Source organism: Perognathus longimembris, chromosome 2, assembly GCF_023159225.1.
Source record: "Perognathus longimembris pacificus isolate PPM17 chromosome 2, ASM2315922v1, whole genome shotgun sequence".
NCBI classification, from domain to species: Eukaryota; Metazoa; Chordata; class Mammalia; order Rodentia; family Heteromyidae; genus Perognathus; species Perognathus longimembris.
This window is the reverse complement of record NC_063162.1, coordinates 67,653,938-67,675,387: the sequence shown is the minus strand read 5'-3', so window position 1 is coordinate 67,675,387 and position 21,450 is coordinate 67,653,938. Positions and strand designations below refer to the sequence as shown.

Here is a 21,450-nt window from a genome sequence, read left to right as displayed (position 1 = left end):
CTTGTACTTTTTTCTCTTTATTTATTTATGTTTTAAACACAATGCTCAAGTTCCTTCCCATCTGACTGTTCCCAGGGACCATACTAACTAAGAAGCTGCAGAGAGCGATGGTGCTTGTTAGGGATCAAGGGCAATATGTACCTCTCCTTCACCCATAGCAACCTCAAAGGCACGTTGATGTGTGTCCAAATAAACATCCAAGTTCTTTTAGCATTCAGTAAAGTGATATCTCAGAAAACTATGGTTTTTTGTTGTTTTGTTTTGTGTTCAGAAAAGCAGTTGTAGGCTTCCAAAGCAGCCGGATATCTGGATTACATTTGAGAGAAACCTAACCATAATGGTCATTGGCTATTTTTGTAACCTTGTATCCATGTTGTCAGAAATGTGTCTTAAATGAAAGTGTTTTTCTTCACTGGGAAAAGAAAATCGAGATACCCAACTATTTCAATATCCCCTGTGTTTCCAGTCTATTAAAGCAAGGAAGAAAGGTAAGAAAGGTACGACTAAAATCAATTTTAGATGATGTTATGCTTTGTGGCTCAGTATACCAGTTTATGTCTGGGCAGTGCATTGTTTAGGTTGCTGGCACTCCCAAATAAAATATTTTCTTGAGGGAATTATTTGTAATACCAGCAATTCTTGTGGCATGAAGTAGCTGATGTCAAGCAGAGGGTACATTAGAGAGACTTACTCTTCTGCTATTGTCTAAACAGATTTATAAGATGGGGTAGAATATATAAGTTACAGGATATAGAACTTGAAGGACAGGTAAAATTCAGTATACATCAGAAAAGTAAGGGATTCCAGTAGAGTTTTTATTTATTTATGAAATGCTAAGAATTATCCAAATCATTTCACCATATCCCTACTCTAACATTTATACAGTTTGTCTAATACAGGGCACCTTTCATCTTTAGAATTTGGTGCGATACATATAAATACCCACTAGTTCAAGCATTCAGCCTCTTTGGTTGTATATTTGTCAGGTATTACAAAGGAAGACAGCTCACAAGAAACATAGGCATGTATACTGGAGAACTTTACAACTTACATCAATATTAATGCATTAATTAAATTAATTCATATTCTATCCACATGCAGAAAGAACAAATTATCATAGGAATTATAGTGGATATGAAATTTGAGCATAAATGGCTTTGCCACCTATTTTCATTGTCAGCCACCTCTAGACAGATCTCACCAAGAAAAGAGCAATAGGTCTGTAGAAATGCCATAAGGAGATGCTGTCATCAAAGTTACCTGGGATGGAACCACAGCATTCTGTTTCAGCTTCACATAGATGAAGGGCAGCAAAGCCAAGAAGCCAGTGGTAGAGGATCCTTTTTACTTCACAGTTAAGCTGATTTTTAATTCTATATGATTTCATTTTATCTATATGTAGAACTAAATTTTACTATTAATAGCACCAGGTGGAGATGTTTTGAAACTAAAACATGAGTTTATTCCATTAAGGGAATTATAAAAATAATCACCAGCAGGGAGTTGCTGGCTCATGCCTATAATACTAGCTATTCATGAGGCTGAGATCTGAGGATCTTGGTTCAAACCCAGCCCAGTCAGAAAAGTCCCAAAATTTTGATCTCTAATTAACCACCAAAAATCCAGAAGTGGAGTTGTGGCTCAAGTGGTAGAGCTCTAGCCTTGTAAGCACCCAGGCCCTAAGTTCAAGCCTCAGGACTAGTAAATAAATAAATAAACAAAAATAATCACCTTATAAGCCCAACTCCCCACAACAAGATCTTTTTAGTCTACTTTTAGTAAAATTACAATACCCTTGCCTGGAACACAAGAACAATAAAGAGAAATTTTATGTCACAATTTTGAAAAATACATTCAAAGCACTATAAGGTATAATAATTCCATGAATACAACAACCATTTTATTCTATAATATTACCATGTTAATCTACTAAATAAAAATTGAATCAGTAGAGTCAGCAATGTGAATCTATAAATTTTTATGACTTCCTCCTATGTGTATAAACTGGTGGAAATTGTGAATTCTTTCACAACAATACACAAAAACCTTCTGGGTGATGAGAAAATTAGGAGAGATGTGATCTTCTCCCAGGCTTTAAACAATGTCCATCAGGAATGTGGCAAGCCAAGGAGCCAAGTTTTCCAGGACAGTTCCAGTGTGAACCAGCCTCTCATGTATCAGGCCGTGTGTCTGAAATACGGATTCAGAAATTTTTCTTAATTGCTACCAAGGTTTTCCCAGTCAAGATGAAACACTTTCAAATGAAAGTAGTTAGAACTTTACATAACAAACGTGGTGCTTTTTTATTATCATTATTCTGTATTTTGGTGTTCATTATGAAAATTACTGCAATACTATAATCATAAAAATCTGGAATGGAAGTTCTAATTCTCACAAGGTTTAAAAGAGAAAGTGTTCTTTTCCTGTTAGTGACATGTAGTCCCTTTGTTCTAGTAGGAAAAAAAAAAGGTGCCTAGAGGTAGTGTGTAGAGTAAGTATTGTTCCATTAGCCTATTTCCTGCAGCTTCCAAATTACCTAAAGAAATGTCTGTAACATTTTGTTAAAATAACAAAAAAAAGTCTTTGTTCTAGTCTATAGCAAGAGAAGCCCACCTTACTGGGCTGATTTTGCGTACATCGACAAGAGAAATGTCACGTGATTCTCAGGCCCGCTTTCTCTTCATCATGCACCTCCAAGGAATGTCAATAAACTCACTTTGGTATGGCACTGTGTACGCTCCTTATTACAAAGGGAAGTGGAGGGCATCGTGGCAATCTGCACCCTGCCTGTGCTCCTGCTGCTCATCTCGATGAAGCTACACAGACGGCTGAGGGAAACATAACTCAGAAGTCAATCATTGCTCCAGGACCCATAGAGTAGGGTCAGGAACTCATAAACAAAGGAGCAGCCTGTGTAACAGGAGTGCACCTGTCAGACTTCCCTGGAAACGACGTGGGCTTCTGTCTATGTGTGTCCTTCCTGCAAGAACAAGTTGACATTGGCTGATACAAAATCCGCCTTAATATCAAAGTGACCACCACCCCCTTCCACACCTCCAAAGCCCAAGCATGCAACTCTCACTGTGTGATCAGAAACTGATTTATTCTTTGAAGAAAACAATTTTCTTATGAAAGATTGAGAGAACAAAAACAGAGGGACTGTCTAGGATTCAGTCAGAATCTTGATTTTTTTTTTCTTTTTGGCCAGTATGGGGCTTGAACTCAGGACCTGGGTGCTTTCCATGGCCTTTTGCTCTCAAGGCAAGCACTGTGCCACTTGTACCACTGTACCACAACTCCATTTCCAGGTTTCTCTTTTGTTTTGTTTGATGGTTAGTTGGAGACAGTCTCATGGATTTTCCTGCCCAGGCTGGCTTCAAACCATGATCCTCAGACATCAATCTCCTGAGTAGATAGGATTATATGCTTTAGCCACCAGCACCCAGCAGAATCTTAATAGTTTTATAAATACGCTGGGCTTGCTTCAGATTTTTTCTGATTGAAACCAATTTTTCTCTTTGGGCATAAAAGAACAATTGGCCTGGACTATAATTTACAGAGAGGCATAAGTTATATTATTTAATTTAACCTGGGGCCACTATTCTGAAATGAAGATTAGACTTTGGAACTCCTGATTTCTCTGGCTATATTTTTTCATGGAGTATACTGACATTATAATTACATACGATAACAGGAAAAAGATGACACACTCATTTTCATTCAAGATGTGGTCTAAATATGGTTACAAAAGTAGGTTCTCTAGCAGGACAAACAGACTATCAGAGAAGATGGGACTGACTTCTATCAGTGCACACAAGTCATTGATCTTGTACGTTGGGCCTCAATACTTTTGCCTGTATGTTTTATATTGGAGCTTTGAGAACCTAAAACAGAAAGAACTGACTTGCTCAGGGCCATGCAGCTTTATCTTGGGGCTAAAAGGATGCCTTGTCACAATATCCCTAAAGGTCCTAGGCTTCTGGACCTGGCATTAACAGGAGGCACTGTGCCAGGATGGTAAGGTGTGTGGAGGAGATAGGAGAATGTGCCACAGGCAGTGGGAGGCCTGCTTCCAAGCCCCTTCTTGTGGTTTAGAGAGCTGCTGAAACAAAGGAACACAAAGCAGATGGTTTGAGATCAAGATGGTCAGAGGGTTAGAGTATTTGTCCCATCCCTGTGTCCTATATGCTGGTGGTTTCCAGGTGAGTTTTGGCTTGTAGATAGATTTCTACCTCTCTGTCTCCTTTGTTTTTTTTTTTTTTTTGTCACACTGGTGGAAAGCTGATTAGCAGACATAATGAACTTCTATCAGCCAAGTTTTTTTTATCAGGAAGATAATGATTCCATGTGGCATGGAATAAGATAAATCTTATATGGTTGTGGAAGCTAATAAATAAATATGGTAGCATGTGTGGCTTCTGGTTGGCCTGATTCAGGAATAGAAGCAAAGTAGGAACCTATAGAGAACCAGGACAAGCAAATCTTATCATGAGTATAAACTGAAACCCACCAGAATCAATGAAGGTGCCCACACCCCTACTTACTGCCTCCAACCTCATAAATGTGGGAGAGCTTCCAGAAACATTTTTTTTTTCCATAGATCTCCCAGATGTACCTGATCTAGGACTTAGGAAAACTGCGCCAAAGATTCTTTTTTTTCAAGCTCCTCATCGAATGCACCAACAATTCCAGTTGTCCCAACCTTGAATTTCCATTCTCTTATACAAGTTCTGTTGCTGCTTTCCTATCTATGTCACAGATTTCTACATTACACAGTGATTTCCTGCACTGTCGTCACAGCCTCCTAATGTGCCTTTCTGCACCCAATTTCTCCCCCACCCTTCCCAGCATGCATAGTCAGAGCAATTCATAGAACCCCAGTGACATCATGCCACTCTTCATGATGGTCTCCCATCAGTAGGCAAACCCTTCAGAAGATGTCCCTGGCTGTCTCTCCCATCTTCTAACTGCTTTCCCTCCTTCACACACACATACAAGCACACATTCTTCTTCACAGTCCAGAGTTCCTCCTCTTAAATCACTCCTCTCCAGAATTTTCCTAACCAACAGATCTAAAATACAGCCTCTAGTCCCTCCCTAGTTCCTTTTCGTATTTCATGCTTTTCATTATACCCTTGCGGCTAGCTGATATTATATCTGTTTATTATACATCCCCTCCATAAGCACAGAGGAAAGCAGAGATACTGTTTTCTTTTGTCATTATACTGCCAAATATTAAGATAGTTTTTGGTTAAGAATAGTTATTCATTGGATAGTTTCTAAATCAATCAATGTGTCAGTCTTATCAAAATACCTATGAGCCGGGCACTGGGGACTCAGGCCTGTAATCCTAGCTACTCAGGTGGCTGAAGTCTGAAGATTGTAGCTCAATGCCAGCCTGTGCAGAAAGTCCCCATGAGGCTCTTATCTCCAATTAAACACTCAAAAACTGGAAGTGGCACTGTGGCTCAGGTGGTAGAATGCTAGCCTTGAGCATAAAGAGGCTCAGGGACAGCACCCAGGCCCTGAGTTCAAGCCTCACAACTAACAACAACAACAACAAAATACATGAGAATCTAACTCATTTTATAAAGTCAATACAACTATAGTATCAAAATTGGAAAGGTAATTATAAAAATATTTTTAAATCTATTATTGCTCAGACTGTCTTCTAAAAGATGATGTCAAATGAACCAAATTCAATCCCCAACAAAATCTAAGGGGAATTTTTGTAGAAATTGATCAACAGATTCTGAAACATATGTGGAAATTCAGAGAAGCTAGAAAAGGCATAAAAGGATAAAGCTGAAAGGCTGAATGTATTTGTTTTCAAGACTGACTATGAGCCTACAGTGATCATAGCAGAAAAGAGTTTGGGGATGTAGTTCAGTGGTAGAATACTGGCCTAATGTATAGTAAGCCCTGGGTTTGATCCTCAGCACCATCAAAATGATTTTTAAAAATGAAAAGTTAGGGGCTGGGAATATGGCCTGGTGGCAAGAGTGCTTGCCTCGTATACATGAAGGTCTGGGTTCAATTCCCCAGCACCACAAATATAGAAAATGGCCAAAAGTGGCGCTATGGCTCAAGTGGCAGATTGCTATCCTTGAGCAAAAAGAAGCCAGGGACAGTGTTCAGGTCCTGAGTCCAAGTTCCAAGTCTGGCCCCCCCAAAAAGGAAGAAAAGTTAATGACAGCCTAGAGAAGTGGTTTTTAACAGAATTCCCTAAGATGATAAAAATAATCTATACTGTCAAATATGGCAGTATCTATATGTTACACTTACCTAATGGACATTTGAAATACGGACAGTGTACTAAAGAATTTAATTTTAGTGAAATTAAATGCAATTGAAATAACTGCAGATGGCTAGTGGATACATACAGAATAGTAAAGGAACAGGGCACTAGTGACCCAGACTTGTAATCCTAGCTACTCAGAAGGCTGAGATAGATGGCTAATGTCTTGAAATTAGCTTGGTCAGGAAAATCTGTGAGACTCTTGTGTTATTCCAATAAACTACTTAGAAAAAGTCAGAAATGGTGCTATGGCTCAAGTGATAGAGCAACAGCCTTGAGCAAAAGAAGCTCAAGAACAGCTCTCAGGCTCTGAGCTCATGTCCCAGGACCAGCACCAAGGGGGAAAAAAACAGAATGGCAAAGGAATAGACAGTCCAGAAAGAGAACAAAAAATATTCAGTGAAATAAAAGAACTGGGAAACTATCTTCGTCCAAATTAAGCAGCTGTTACGGATCTACTGGACTGACTAATAGTTTAAAACTAAGACAAAACAACAAATTGGTAAGGACCTGGAGCAACTACACGTTTTATATATTACTGACAGGAGTGTAAAATATTATATCTACTTTCAAAAATCCTGTATAATGTCTTCAGAATAGAAAAGAAGCCAGTTGCTGTAGCTCAAGCCTGTAATCCTAGCTACTTGGGAGATCAAAGCGTGGTGATTCAAGGCCAGCCTCTAAAAGTTTAAGAGACTCCACCTTAGTCACTGGCCAATCTCACAAGTCCCCTTTCGTAATTATATATAAGCATATACATCATAGACATAGATATTCACATACACTTCCAGTGGTTATGGTTCTCTGGAGAACCCTAATACAACCTATTATGATAAATCCTTCTATTTCTTTTCTTAGTCCATGAATAAATCAGAAGCCACCTGCAAAGCTTAAACCTGGAAACGCATTCACCAGCCTTTCCAAGCTATTGGCTTATCATGTCCCTGCAACTGTTTGTTGACATGGCGTGACTGTCCCAAGGAATGTTCTCTCAGCTTCTTCTGCCTCCCATTCCTGATCCTTGGCTCTCTGTACATTTCTATTTCATTTCAGAATACATCTCTTTGCCAGAGTTGTTGTGGACAGACAGCTTCAACAACAATCTTGCCATCCTTTCAAATATCATATTTGTTTAGAAATTGCCAAAGGGTAAAGGAAAAGTGAGAAGACCTGCACAAGCTGCCATTTTCTGAGATAAATTCTGAAAACTCATCTCTGAGAGACCAGAGTCCACTCTCACATGCCATCTGAAGGTGAACTCTGGCACAAGAACCTGCTGTATAAAATAGCTATCAGGGTTTTCACTCATACAGCAGCTGTCAAAGGAAATGACGGTGTTTAGCTGAACTTCTAATCTCATAAATGAGCTTTTCCTTGAAGAGCTGCATGTAGAAGGCTAATATTTTTCCCTTCGTTTTTTTTTTTTTTTTTTTTTTTGGCCATTCCTGTGCCTTGGACTCAGGGCCTGAGCACTGTCCCTGGCTTCTTCCCGCTCAAGGCTAGCACACTGCCACTTGAGCCACAGCGCCGCTTCTGGCTGTTTTCTGCATATGTGGTGCTGGGGAATCGAACCTAGGGCCTCGTGTATCCGAGGCAGGCACTCTTGGAAGGCTAATATTTTTAAAAGAGGAATAACAGGGCTGGGGATATAGCCTAGTGGCAAGAGAGCTTGCCTCATATACATGAGGCCATGGGTTTGATTCCCCAGCACCACATATACAGAAAACGGCCAGAAGCGGCGCTGTGGCTCAAGTGGCAGAGTGCTAGGATTGAGCGGGAAGAAGCCAGGGACAGTGCTCAGGCCCTGAGTCCAAGGCCCAGGACTGGCCAAAAAAAAAAAATAAAGAGGAATAACAGCATAAGGAAGCTTTAACTTGATGAGGAAAAAGAAGTATATGAGCCTAGTCCTCATCAGGGAAGGGAGAGGCAGGGAGAAACTGAGTAGATGTGACTGAAATAGTTATACAGTCTAGCCGTATTTTAAGGAAAATACAGCTTTTATATGCAGGGAATATACTTTAAAATAGTTTATTTTGATTAGTTACAAAAGTCAGGTGCTGGTGGCTCTCATTTGTAATCCCAGTACTTTAGAAGGCTGAGATCTGAGGATCCTGGTTCAAACCCAGCCTGGGCAAACAAATTTGAGAGACTATTATCTCCAATTGACCAGCAAAAAGTCAGAAGTAGAGGTATGGGCCAAGTGGTAGAGCTCCAGCCTTGAGTGAATAAAATGAGAGCATAAGGCTCTGTCTTCAAGCCCTAGCACTCTCCCTCTCTCTCTTTGTCTCTCTCTTTCTCTCCCTCTCTCTCTCTCACACACACACACATACACACACATGCATGCACACGCATATACATATATATTCAACTAAGGATGTTTGGGAAATACAAAGAACATGAAAAAAATTCACATCAAGGCAGAACAGATGGGGGAAGAAAGGCATTGGAAACAGAAACCAGGAATTCAAAGATAAACCTATTAGTCACCAAGTGCTAGTGACTCCTGCCTACCATCCTAGCTACTCAGGAGGCTGACATCTGGAGAAGCCCCTCCTCCCAAAGCATCTGATAAAATCCATTCTTTGTTTAAAGGGATAGTCAGGGAAAGCAGACATCTATGTCAGCGTGACACACATTTAGTGGACTGATCAGACTGGATATCCCTACACCCAGTGGATAATGCCATGACAGTTCTACAGTAAGGAGGATGAACTGTACCAGGTGCCCAGAACCAAGGGGAGCACCAAGGCAAGCTTGAACTTAATTTGTGACAAACATCATCCCCATTTTCACCATAAATACCCCTGATGTCACAGCACTTGGCATGCCTCTTCTCAGGAGTGCCACCCCCGCCGTCCTTGGCTCTGCTTCCCCAACCAGCCTTCTTGGTCTCTACCTCACTGTGTCCTCACATTGTCTTCTGCAATAACATCAGCCACCTGGTACACGAGGGCCAGGTAAAGGCCTCCTGCCTTTTGGAGGCTTCCTTGGAACCTCCCTGATTCTGGAACAACCTGACTCAAAGAGAATTATTGTTGCCCTAATAATTTCCTGCCATCTCTTTTGAGATCATAGAATACAGTGGAAATGATTTCAAATTATCTCTTTTTTAAAGAGGCATTATTGTCAAACAAATTCTTTATATTCTAGTGTTTGTTTTAATTACACAACACATAATAGTTTAAGAAACGATTATATGAGCCAGTCACCAACAGCTCACACCAGTAATCATGGCTATGCAAGAGACTGAGATCTGAGGATCTCAGTTCAAAGCCATCCCAGGCAGGAAAGTCCATGAGATTCTAATCTCTAATTAACTACTAAAGAAGCTGGAAGTGGAGCCATTGCTTAACTGGTAGAACACCAGCTTTGAGCTCAGAAACACTGCCCAGTCCCTTTCTATTCAAGCCCTAGGACCAGCACAACCTGGGAGTGGGGTGGGGGAGGGGGAGGGGGGAAACCTTATTATATTAAAATAGCACATAATCACCTATCAGGTAAACTAATCATAATGAGTTTAACTATCATCTTAGTAGGAGACAGTAACTATTGCATATTCAATTGAACCACTTTTATTCAAAAGTGGCTAGTGGGGGCGTGCATGCGTTGGGGGCGACTCTAGCTTGAGGCAGGCCTGCGTGGGGCGTGGCTAGAGGGGGCGTGCACGAGTTGGGGGCGTGGCGAGCGCGGGGCGGGCCTGCGTGGGCGAGGATAGCGGTTGGGCGCCGGCCGCGGTCGCTTCCTAGTGCGCGAGAAAGACTGGTGTGTAGGGCTCGCCGGGCAGGCAGGAAGCAGCAGCCGGAGGCGGAGGTGGGCCGGTTACCCGCCTGCTGCCGGGAGCGAGCCGGGTGGCCGGGAAAGACGAACGCCCGAACACCACCATGATCCCGCTGGACAAGCCCGGCAGCGGCCGCCCCTCGTCGGCCGCCGCCTCCGGCTTGGGCCCGGTCAGCAGGGGTCGAACGGTACGTCACGGTCCGCCGCCCCAGGCTCGAGGGTTGCTGACGGAGATCCGCGCCGCGGTGCGCACCGAGCCCTTCCAGGACAGCTAAAGTGAGCCCGGGCCGGGAGCTGGGCAGGTGAGGGGCGCCGGTAACACCGCCGGGGACTGCACGAAGTTGGGGGCGGCGAAGACTGGGCGGTGGGGCCGCGGCCCGGCGAGTCTCCTCTTGGCCCGGGTGTGCCGCTTAGAAAGGAGCCAGGTTCGGCTGTCCGCGGTGGGACCCCGCGCCCTTCCTGCAGCACCTGCAGTGCAGTAGGCGCCGGTTTAATGGAGGTGCGTGTGCACCTCCTACCCGCTCAGAGGCTGGGGTGAAATCAAGCCAGGTCCCCGTGGATCAGGGTGACTTTTTCCTGCCTCGGCTCTGCTCGGTGGCTTGCTTGGCGTTCCCGCAGCCGCCGAGGGGGGGGAGGGGAGCGGGGTGCCCTCGGCCCGCCGCCACTGCGGCTCCGCCGCGGTGGTTCTCTTGGTGGGTTTGTACCTTTCTTAGTTCTAGAATGTGTCAGTCCTGCCTGGGAGTGAGTGCACATGGGTTCGGTTCCCGGCCCTGGACTCACCGCTGCAGTGCCCCGCGAAGAGCCGGCCCTGCCCTGACCTGCTGCTTTTCGGGGAGTTAGGCGGAGCCTGCAGCTGGCGTGGTGCGGGCGGGTGGGCTGCCGCCCGGAAGCACAGTTGGAAGAAGTGGTGGGTGCGTTGGCATGGGGGTCGGTCCCAAGTTAGCTGCTTGTGTTTGACGTGGGTAGGGGACGTGGACTCCCCAGCCTGGCTTGTCTGGCCCTTAAATAAGCAGTCTCACTTGCCGTCCTCACCGTGCGTGGGTTGGACAGACGCGATGCCTGTGACCTCCTGCCATCTGGGCCTGGATATCACATTTGTGTTTGTTATCGTGAAGTTTTGTCAGAGTTGCATAATACTGCCGTGTTGTAACTGGAATAGGGTCTTCCAGGTAGGACAGCCTGCAGATGGGGTATTGGGAAAAGCTCTAGTTCCAACAGAAACCCAAAATTACCCATCTTGGCAGCCATTAAGGTAACTTTACAAGTATAGAAAGAATGTTGTCTTTTTTCTTTTAAATATTTTTAGTGTCCACCCCCCCTCCTCGACAGGTGTGAAATTTAAAAAGGTTTTTTAATGTTCACAGAGGGGGGGGAAATATGCCTTCCAGAACAATATTGATTTCTCTCTTGGCCTTGACACACAGTGCAGGCTTTGATTATGACACCAGGAGAAAACTCAGCTAGACTCAGCAAGGGACTGGGATTCCTTGAGATTCCATACATTCCAAAGTAACCCTGATTACCTGAAAAGGGAAAAGTGAGTTTTCCATTGTTTGGTTGAGTTGTCTGGCTGTGTTCCACAAAAGGAAGTCAGGCATTCCCAAACGTCCTCAGGTGGCAAGACCTGTCTTGTACACTTCATAATGAGTGATTTCAGATGAAAAGCTGGATTTTCTTCTTACCACCTCTTAGGGTACTGATTCCCCCCCCCAATTTTCTTTTAATTTCTGTTTTTTACTTTTTGAAGTTGCTGTGTGTGTGTAGGAGTAAATTCTGAAGTGGCTGAGCAATATAGAGCTAGATACTTGAAGTCAAAGCCTGAAACTGAACAATAAAACTATTAATCCATTTTTTTCCTCTTTGGTCCCCTTCTTTTAATCAGGAAGAAGTCTTTGAATAGCCAGTGTGAGCTTTGTAGTTAGTAGGTCTGGGATTGAATCTTGGCTTTTATAATTCTGTGCACTTGGTTACATTGCCTCACGACATTGATTACCTCATAGAGTTGTTGAAAGAAAACACATCTATAGCCTTAAGGCCGTGCGTAGCTGAGGTGAAGTCCTCAGTAAATTTAATATGTTATGGGACTGTTTATGACTTGCAAAATTCCCTCTTTTATATTTCTGTGATGTGGGAGGAAAAACAAGATATATCCATTCTAATACAGACTTTAATGTAGTACAATGGAAAAGGGCTCAGAGAGCTAAGTGTTCAGTCAGAAATCTATTTCTTTTAGGTGTTGCTTATAATGGCTGTTCCAAGATGGTCAGCGTTGTTTGCAAAGTAACAAGGTGTGAGGCTGATCTTTTAAAAAAAAAATGCACCTTCTTTCATGTGCCTAGCTGAGGCTATAGCAACCTTTCTTGTGTGTCGATATAAAAGGTCAGGCTTTCTTCTATGGCTTCAAGTTTGACTTGCTCTAAGTCCGGATGTGTGCCAATGTAACCCACATTCATGATTTCATTACTGAGGCATGAGATAGATAAATGGATTTGAGTACTTAGAAGTTTTGCATGTTGATTTCACCTTGAGTTTGTTGGTAATAGAGCAGCAGAAAGGTTTTTTATGTTTAAAATGATGTTGATTTCACATGAGATGATGCCTTAGATATATTTTCCTTGTCTAGACTTCAACTACAACATTATTTTAAACATGTTTATAAATTTAGGTCAAGGACTGAGGCTGTAGCATGTTTTGTTTTGTGCCAGTACTGGGGATTGAATTCAGTGCCTGGGCACTCTTCCTTAGTTTTTTTAGCTGAAGCTAATGCTCTATCACTTGAGCCACAGGACTACCAGGGGCTTTTTGCTGGCTAATTAGAGATGAGCATCTCAGAGATTTTCCTGACTGGCTGGCTTTGAACTTGTAACCTCAGATCTCAGCCTCCTGAGTAGCTAGGATTATAGTCGTGAGCCACCAGCACTAAGCCACCTGGCTTAGCGAAATAGTTCTTGACTAGAACGTGCAAAAGCCCTGATTTGATCCTGACACACACACCCCACACACCATATGCACACACACCAAATGACCATGTTTTGTTCTTTGTGTTACATACTCATAGTTGAATTTTCCTAATATGGGAAAGGAGTTACAAATATTAGCTCCTTTCTGAAACTGGTCCTTCCTAAGTACGTGGGCTTTACAGTTTTAAGTGTTTCTTTTTTTTTTCGGCCAGTCCTGGGGCTTGGACTCAGGGCCTGAGCACTGTCCCTGGCTTGTTTTTGCTCAAGGCTCACACTCTGCCTCTTGAGCCACAGTGCCACTTCTGGCCATTTTCTGTATATGTGGTGCTGGGGAATCGAACCCAGGGCCTCATGTATATGAGGCAGGCAGTCTTGCCACTAGGCCATATCCCCAGCCCCTGGCTTTACAGTTTTATAAGTGCTTTCACATTCCTTTAATATTGGGGGGTACTCTGATCATTTTGGACAAATAAAAGGGAAACTAATTCTAGTTACTTTCTAAAACTATGAATAACAGAAATCTGATCACTGAGGCTTGGGTATGATGATGGGAGAATCACAGTTCAAGGCCAACCTGGGCCTTAAAACATTAGTAATACCCTATCTCAGCCAAGCTGAGTAATCCCAGCTATGCTGGAGGTTTAACTAAGAGGATGGAGATCTGGCTAGCCCTAGGCCAGAGAGAGAGGGGGGTGAGAGAGAGAAAGAGAGAGGGAGGGAGGGAGGGAGAAGGAGAAGGAGAGGAAAAGGGAGAGGGAGAGGGAAAGGGAAGAAAAGGAGAGGAAAGGAGAGAGACTATAACCAAATAAATAATGAAAGGAAAAAGCTTGGGAGCATGGCTCAAATGGTAGCGTACCTGAGTGCAAACTCAGTGCCCCCCCCATCTGATATTTGAATCAAATGCATTAGTTAGCTAAACAGTGATAGTCATTTATTCACTTCTTAGGGTAAGTTAGAAGGAGCTAAATTTATTAAGTGAATTTGCACGTGTGGAATTCAAATTAGATCACCTCCTGAGGCTTGAGGGAGTAGTGGCAGAGAGCCATTTGCCTAATGGGCACAAGGCCTGGATTTGACCTCCACTTAAAACTAAATTTGCCTTGAGGCCTCTGCTCTCTTCTATGATACTTTGTACAAATCATTACGATTGATTATATCATAGATCTGAAATTAGTGTCCAGCATAGGAAAAATACTGATTATTAGGATTTGCTCAATACTATGCACTTTAGAAATGTTGTTGAATTGGAAACCCTTTTGTACTGCAACTACTTAAAAGTAAATTTTTCATAATGTATTATTACTGGACCCTTTAGTTTAGATATGTTTTTAATGCACAAGTACATAGCATTGAGTTATAGTGACCCGCTCTGTTTAGTATGTTGTGTGCTATCTGGGTTCTAATCTGGGTTTGCAAGTAATGTGGTGTCACTTACCTGAGGACACATTTCTCAGAATATGTCCCCACCATCTAAGTGACGTATGACTGTGACATGCTTACATGTGAAGCACATAAAACTACACTGGGCTCTAAAAGTCATTTCCAAATGTAACCCATCAGTCACCATCCTCTTACAGGCAAGATGACATGTCACCAGAAGATCCTATAGCAAAATCACATTTGAACAGAGCCATAAAGAATGGATGTGATATAAGATGCACCAGCCATTGACAGTAGCAGCAAAGTTCAATAAAGGGAGGATAGCAAGTAGTCCAGCAGGTTAAAGGTTATGATGTCAAGTTGCCCTAAAATATTTGTCCAGTAAAATGAAAGGGCGGATATTGGTCCACTGTGCTAGCTGGTACAACAGAGATGTGAGGTGACTGGTAAAGAAGACCCTGGGACAACACATTGTCACATATCAGATTGATTAAATAAAGTCTAAACAAGATAATTCCTTTGTCAGCTGGTCTCAAACAGGACCTAGAACCTTGCTTGATTTTTGCTTGCTCCATGTTTTGTTCAAATAACAATCTACATTCTCTTCTCACCTTTGCCTTTAAATCAGCCCTTGAACTGATATTTGATATACATCCATTGAAAAGGATTCTCTTTACCACAAAAGACACCTCAGACTTGTATCCCAAACATAATCTTGCTAAACCTTGTTGCCACATTTCTAATCTTTGTCATAGCATTTATCTGTACAGTTGCATAATACCTGCATTAAAAAAAAATCTAGAAGCCAGTATCCACCACTACCATCTTGTTTCTGCCTCAGTGCTCTTGAATCTTGAATGTTTTATAAATGTTCTCTCTTCCCTGCCTCACTGCTGCTACATGGGTTCAAGCTCACAGTCTTGAGTTCTTCCAATAGCTTCTCCATTTAGGGTCATTTGGCAATATGTTCTTCATAATCTATTGGAATGATCTCTGCCTTGTACCAGTAGCACATGCCTGTAATCCTAGCTATTCAGGAGGCTGAGATCTGAGGATCACAAGTCAAAGCTAGCCAGGGAAGGAAACTCCACAAAATTCTTATATCCAATTAATAACTAAGAAGCCAGAAATGGAGCTGTGGCTCAAGTTGCAGAATGCTATAGCCTTGAGCATAAAAGTTCAGGGATAGCACCCAGGCCCCAAGTTCAAACCTCAGGATCACCCCCCCCCCCACACACACACACACAAGAAAAATGTCCAAACTCCTTAGGAAGTCATACCTCCCCACAGATACTCAGCCCACCATCCTAGCACTGTGGTAAGCACTGGTGATGGAGAGATGAAAAAGATTCAATCTTTGCTCTTCCAATAACTGGACTGGTGGCAACCACTGAAACGTCATTTCCTTTTGCAGTAATTGCCTTATATGTATCTTTTCTTTACCTCTACTCTGGATTGTGTCATTGAGTACTTTACCCTAGACTCTTCCATGAATACCTGCATTCCCAATTTTGTACACAGGCAGTCAGCTGAAGATAAGTGAAATGAATGAGTAATTCTGAAAGTATTCAGGAAAAAGTTTGGCTGTTTCAGTCAACAAAGAAAAGCAATATGCAACAAACAGCATCTGCTCTTGAATCCTCCTTGACCCGCTGTACTGTGGTGTGTGTTACACAGGTCTCCATGATCTGCAGTGAAGGTTTGTGACACAGCAGTTTTTTTTCCATGTAGTCATGGCATGGTGTGCATTATGGTTGCTTGGCAGGTGTGGCCTCGGAACTCTGAGGTTTACTCTGTACCCAAGAAATCTCCTTTTGTCGTCTTCTTGAATGGCTTTAAGGGTTACCCCACCATAACACCAGTCATTTAGAGTGAAGGCACTCGTGTTTCCATCAGACATGTGTTCTGCTATCTTATGGTTCGTTTCCTGAAGTGCAGTAGCAGAAAAGTGGAAAGTTTTCTTCAGCATGCTGTGGTGCAGGGTCAGCTAACTGCAGACAAATTTTGTGCCACTCAAAAGCAAAGATTCTTCTTTAGCTGTTTTTAATAGTTGAAAATTAGGGTTAAGAGTAACAGCTGTTTGGGAACTGGTGGCTCATGCCTATACATGTAGTTATTCAAGAGGCTGAGATCTGAGGTTCGCAGTTCAAAGCCAGCCCAAGCAGGAAAGTCCATGAGACTCTTATCTCTAGGTACCAAAAAGCTAGAAGTAGAGCTGTGGCTCAAGTGTTAGAGCACTAGGCTTGAGCAAAAAAGCTCAGGGACAGTACCCAGGCCATGAGTTCAAGCCCCAAGACAATCACACACACACGAACTTTCTCTTCTTTTGAAACTTCTCGTGACACATAGGTATGAAGAGAATCAAATCATTAGTGAAGTTTTTTCTTTCTTAGAAGGTCTCAGGTCATTAGGAACCAAGCTTCTGGTGGAGGTGCAACTCAATACTTTGGGGAATACAATAAAAAGAGGTGGTAGTCTTCATGATTTCTATAGACAAAAGCACTTTGATCTGAGTAAGGGTGGTGCTGGGTAGACTCAGCAGGTTGTGCAGGCATAGGTCTGTGCCAAATTATCTGTTACTTGGGGTTGTTAAAATGGTTACAGAAATGTAGAGGAATGAAAAGCGTATTTGTGGTCAACAGTTGCAGGGAAGGAAGATCTTCTGTTCAGCAACATCAGTAGTCTAGAGTAGTGAGCCCAAACCTAGAAGTTAGATAGATATTGGTGGGCCAAATTAAAGCCTTCAGCTACAAAGCTAAGGAGCAGTGCCCAGGCCCTGCTGGGGAAGGAAAAACTTGACCATCTGAACATTTTTGCATTCTAACAGTGAGTGTTTGTGTTTGATCCTAGGGGGAAATTTGCAGTGGTGAGAAAATGTGTAAAGAAAGATTCTGGAAAAGAATTTGCAGCACAGTTCATGAGAAAAAGAAGAAAAGGCCAAGACTGTCGGATGGAAATTATTCATGAGATTGCGGTGCTCGAGCTGGCCCAGGACAGCCCTTGGGTCATTAACTTACATGAAGTCTATGAGACTCCATCAGAAATGATCTTGGTTCTGGAATAGTAAGTAGTGTTCCCTGTGGCTGGTGAGCCAGGGCCTGGGTCTCACCTTTCCATCCTCAGAAACACCTTCTTCTGCTTTACTGTGCCACTTGTACCTAGCTTTTATTGGCCAGCCTCTTCTCCCTTTGTGGAAGAAACAAGATGGTGAGAGGCCCACCCTTGGGACCCCATTCCTCCTGCCCTTCCCCTTTATTTTATTTAAAATTTTTTGTTTGGCCAGTCCTGGGGCTTGGACTCAGGGCCTGAGCACTGTCCCTGGCTTCTTTTTGCTCAAGGCTAGCACTCTGCCACTTGAGCCACAGTGCCGCTTCTGGCCGTTTTCTGTATATGTGGTGCTGGGGAATTGAACCCTGGGCCTCATGTATACGAGGCAAGCACTCTTGCCACTAGGCCATATCCCCAGCCCCTGCCCTTCCCCTTTAAAGAAGAAAGAGAGTCAGCTTCTCAGCTCCATGACTTATCTGTGTCCTTCATAGTTCCTCTTCTGAGATCTGTCTTTCGCGGTTTCAGACCTCTTCCTTTGGTTGTCCTCTCACACCCTCTGTCCTTTCCATCTCTTTGGAAATCCCTCCTCAGCTTTGGCTCTTAAACTATCATGATGACTTCTCCCAGGAATGGTCTACAGCTCTCTTCCCCTTCTGTCAGTCCACCGTGTTCCTTCACTGAACCATTCGCCTGCTCAAGAGTCAGTGCCCTTTTCACAACTCAACTCAATGCCACTGCTCTTCCAAAAACTAGCCCTTTTTGACAGTTACTCTGCTCAGTTTAGTGATCATTCCATTTCTTTACTCTTTTTAAATATGGTACTATAATTTTTTTCTTAAAATTATACTCTTCCTTGTTTTAATTTTACTGTATTCTGTTTTTGAGTACTCCCTATGGTTCCATTATTGATGCTGTTATTTGTGTTTGTTCTGTACATCTTTTTGAGTAGCTTTGTCTGTTACTTACATGTATTTCTAACTCATTGCAAATTCAGACTCTTTAAGATCTATGTTTCTTTTGTTCCCCTTTTCCTCTGGTGTCTCCTTTCTTTCATTGCTTATGCCAGAAAACCTTGCAGCCATCCTTGATTCCATTATCTACATTAACAGTCATGCATGATAAATGAGTGGGTGGCCTCCTTCAGCCTCTCCAGTAACTCCTTCCTTATCCCTTGACTTTCCCCGCCTAGGTTGGCCCTTCTGCTGCTGTGAGATAAGTGAGGGAAACAGAGATGTGCTGAAGCTGATCTTGCTTAGAAGCCCACTGTAGAGGTGGATTGTCTGGATTTAGTGACCAGGTTTCTAAAACCCAGATTAGTGCAATTTGGCTGTAAGGTTTTACACTCTGTTTTCAGTTTGAGAAAGGAAGGCCTAGAGACACACCCTGGATAGTGAGGTATTAAACTTCTCAACCACATTAATGGATTGTACTTGTGGAAGCAGGCAGCTTATTATTACTATGTTTACCTATTCCTGACACTCTGACTTGTGCTGTCAGGACTAATAATATAAAATTGAAAATACACAGCTCTACCCCCCAGGTGCTAAAGGTCTCGTAGGAGATGTGTCTTGTCGGTGTTTTACCAGAAATTCCTGAGGATGCTCCTGAGCACAAAGTTTACTGGCCATGATGAATTACATTTGTCCCAGCCACTTGGTCAAGCCTTGAGCCAGTACATTTGCTTTGTGCCTTGTAGGCATTGTTTACAGATTAGTCTTTATGTTGTTAAGCTTTCTAATAAGATTTCTACATGTGAGAAAACAAGGCACAGGAAAAATCATCAGCCTGAGGTCCTACGACAGATTGCAGAGCCAGGGCCGCAGCCTGGGACCATTCCACAGCCTCTGCTCCACACTGCTTTGCTGTCTGCAGCTCCTGAGGCAGTGGGGACAGCACACTGCATCATCCTGGCTTTTTCAGCTCCTGGGATGGATGGGCTTGGCTCACACTCTTCTTCTCCAGCTCTTTTCATCTCTGTTCACACACAATCTACGGTCGGCCAATGATCCCTCTTTAGTATTATTCATTCACTGTTTCCTTTCTGTGTGTGTGGGGGGGGGGGGCTTGCACACATGTGTAAACCTGGACCTAGGTGCTGTCCCTGTGCTTTTATGCTCAAGCCCAGTGAGCCATAGCTCCACTTCCAGCCTTTTTAGTGGCTAATTGGAGATAAAAGTCTCACAGACTTTCCTGCCCAGGCTAGCTTTGAACCATAGTTTCAGATCTCAGCCTCCTGAGTAGCTAGGATTACATGCATGAGACACTGACATCCAGTGACTATTTCTTTTCCTATGAATCCCATTTTACGTTAATTTGTCCTTCTCTAGTGCTGCAGGGGGTGAAATCTTTGATCAGTGTGTCGCAGACCGAGAAGATGCCTTTAAAGAAAAAGATGTTCGGAGACTCATGCGACAGATTTTAGAAGGTGTGCACTTTATACACACTCATGATGTAGTTCATCTTGATTTGAAGGTATGATCTGTCAGCACATACATCCAGAGGGTGGAAAGTGACTGGTGGCACGTACATGTCATGTACATGTCTTTTGCAGGTCCCATACACATGCTTGCTACACCCATGTATCTGCAATCCGCAGGTGTCATGGGAGGATATACCATATACACGTCACCTACACGTAGGCCAATAGGACACGGGGGATATTCGCATCCATACTCTACCCAGAAGCCCTCTGCAGTCACCTGCTGGGGGAGGGGCCCTCTCCTCAAGGTACCAGGGCAGGGTTTTAGGACTCCTAAACCAGAAACCGCATTGCCTTCCTCCCCTAGCAGAGCCCCTCTCAGGTACTGTCACCTGGACCTCAACAACAGTCCCAGTGCCCCAAGGGCCCAGCCCACCATTCACCCCCAATCTGCCACTCATGAATGCCAGGAGACTCCGTAAAATCGGGGGTGGGGACACGAGGGGCAGCGGCTCGGTGCTCCCCGAACGCGGCCTGGAGAGGAGCAGGACAGGGGCAGCGTGAATGGCTCGAGAGGGGCTGAAGGGGACTCCAGAGTGGCGACAGACTACCTTGGCAGCCATTGAAAGGCCCTGGAGAGCTAGGCGGTCATTCAGGGGGCTTTAGCGAAGAGGCGGGGCCATCCCAGCTGAGACTTCCAGAGTGAGTCCTCCAGCGGCTAGAGCGCCGCTTCAGCCCTGGCGCTGGGTGCCCTCTGGCTTAGCGCCCTGCGTGTCAAATGTCCAATTTGAATTTTTAAAAATCTTTTTCTAGACTTCTCGTATGTTTTAAATAGCTTTTAGCATATGGCCACATGGTAGTATTTCATAGCTAGCTACACATGAGATTGTAAAGCTCCAAAATTATTTTCTTGTTCCAAATTGGAAGGTAAATAAGGTACATTACACTGGTAAGAAAACTGAGCTTTATTCAGTGTGGCACAGAAGCTCCTCCTGCCATAGAAGATGCAGGTCTTGTAGAGAAACTTGAACTACCTTGTCTTGTAATTCTATTTCCACCCACATGTCTGGTGATACAAGCTTCTGATCTGACTTGTGCTACCCTTCAACAAGAGGCCTTGAAGAGACACTCTTGTTTTTGTTTTCTTTTGAATGTGTTAGTACTGGGTCTGGAACTTGGGGTCTTGTGCTTGCGCTCTCTCAGCTTTTCTGCTGAAGGTGAACACACACTACCACTTGAGCCACAGCTCCACCCCCAGCTTTTTGGTGGTTAACTGCTGATAAGAATCTCAGGGACTTTCCTGTCCAGACTGGCTTTGAACCATGATCCTTAGATCCTAACCTCCTGGGTAGCTCGGGTTACAGGTGTGAGCCACTGACACCCAGCTAGCCAGTCTTCTTACTCAACCAAATATTGAAAATATTTGCAGCCCAAACATGGTGTTACATGCTTATAATTCCAGTACTGAAGAAGTTGAGGCAAGACAATAAAAGATTCAAGACTAACTTGGGCTACCTAGCAAGTGTTAGGCCAGCCTTGGCTGCATAGTGAGACCCCGTCTCATTAAA

The 21,450-nt window shown here is 43.5% G+C and overlaps 1 long non-coding RNA gene across 1 annotated transcript; it reads left to right on the top strand.

Annotated features, from left to right (window-relative positions):
- Positions 1 to 10,306: 10,306 nt before the first annotated feature.
- Positions 10,307 to 19,921, top strand: LOC125345746. Its single transcript, XR_007209784.1, has 3 exons — positions 10,307 to 10,377; positions 17,266 to 17,478; positions 19,791 to 19,921. It is a non-coding gene; the product is annotated as an uncharacterized LOC125345746 (long non-coding RNA).
- The last annotated feature ends 1,529 nt before the right edge of the window (positions 19,922 to 21,450 follow it).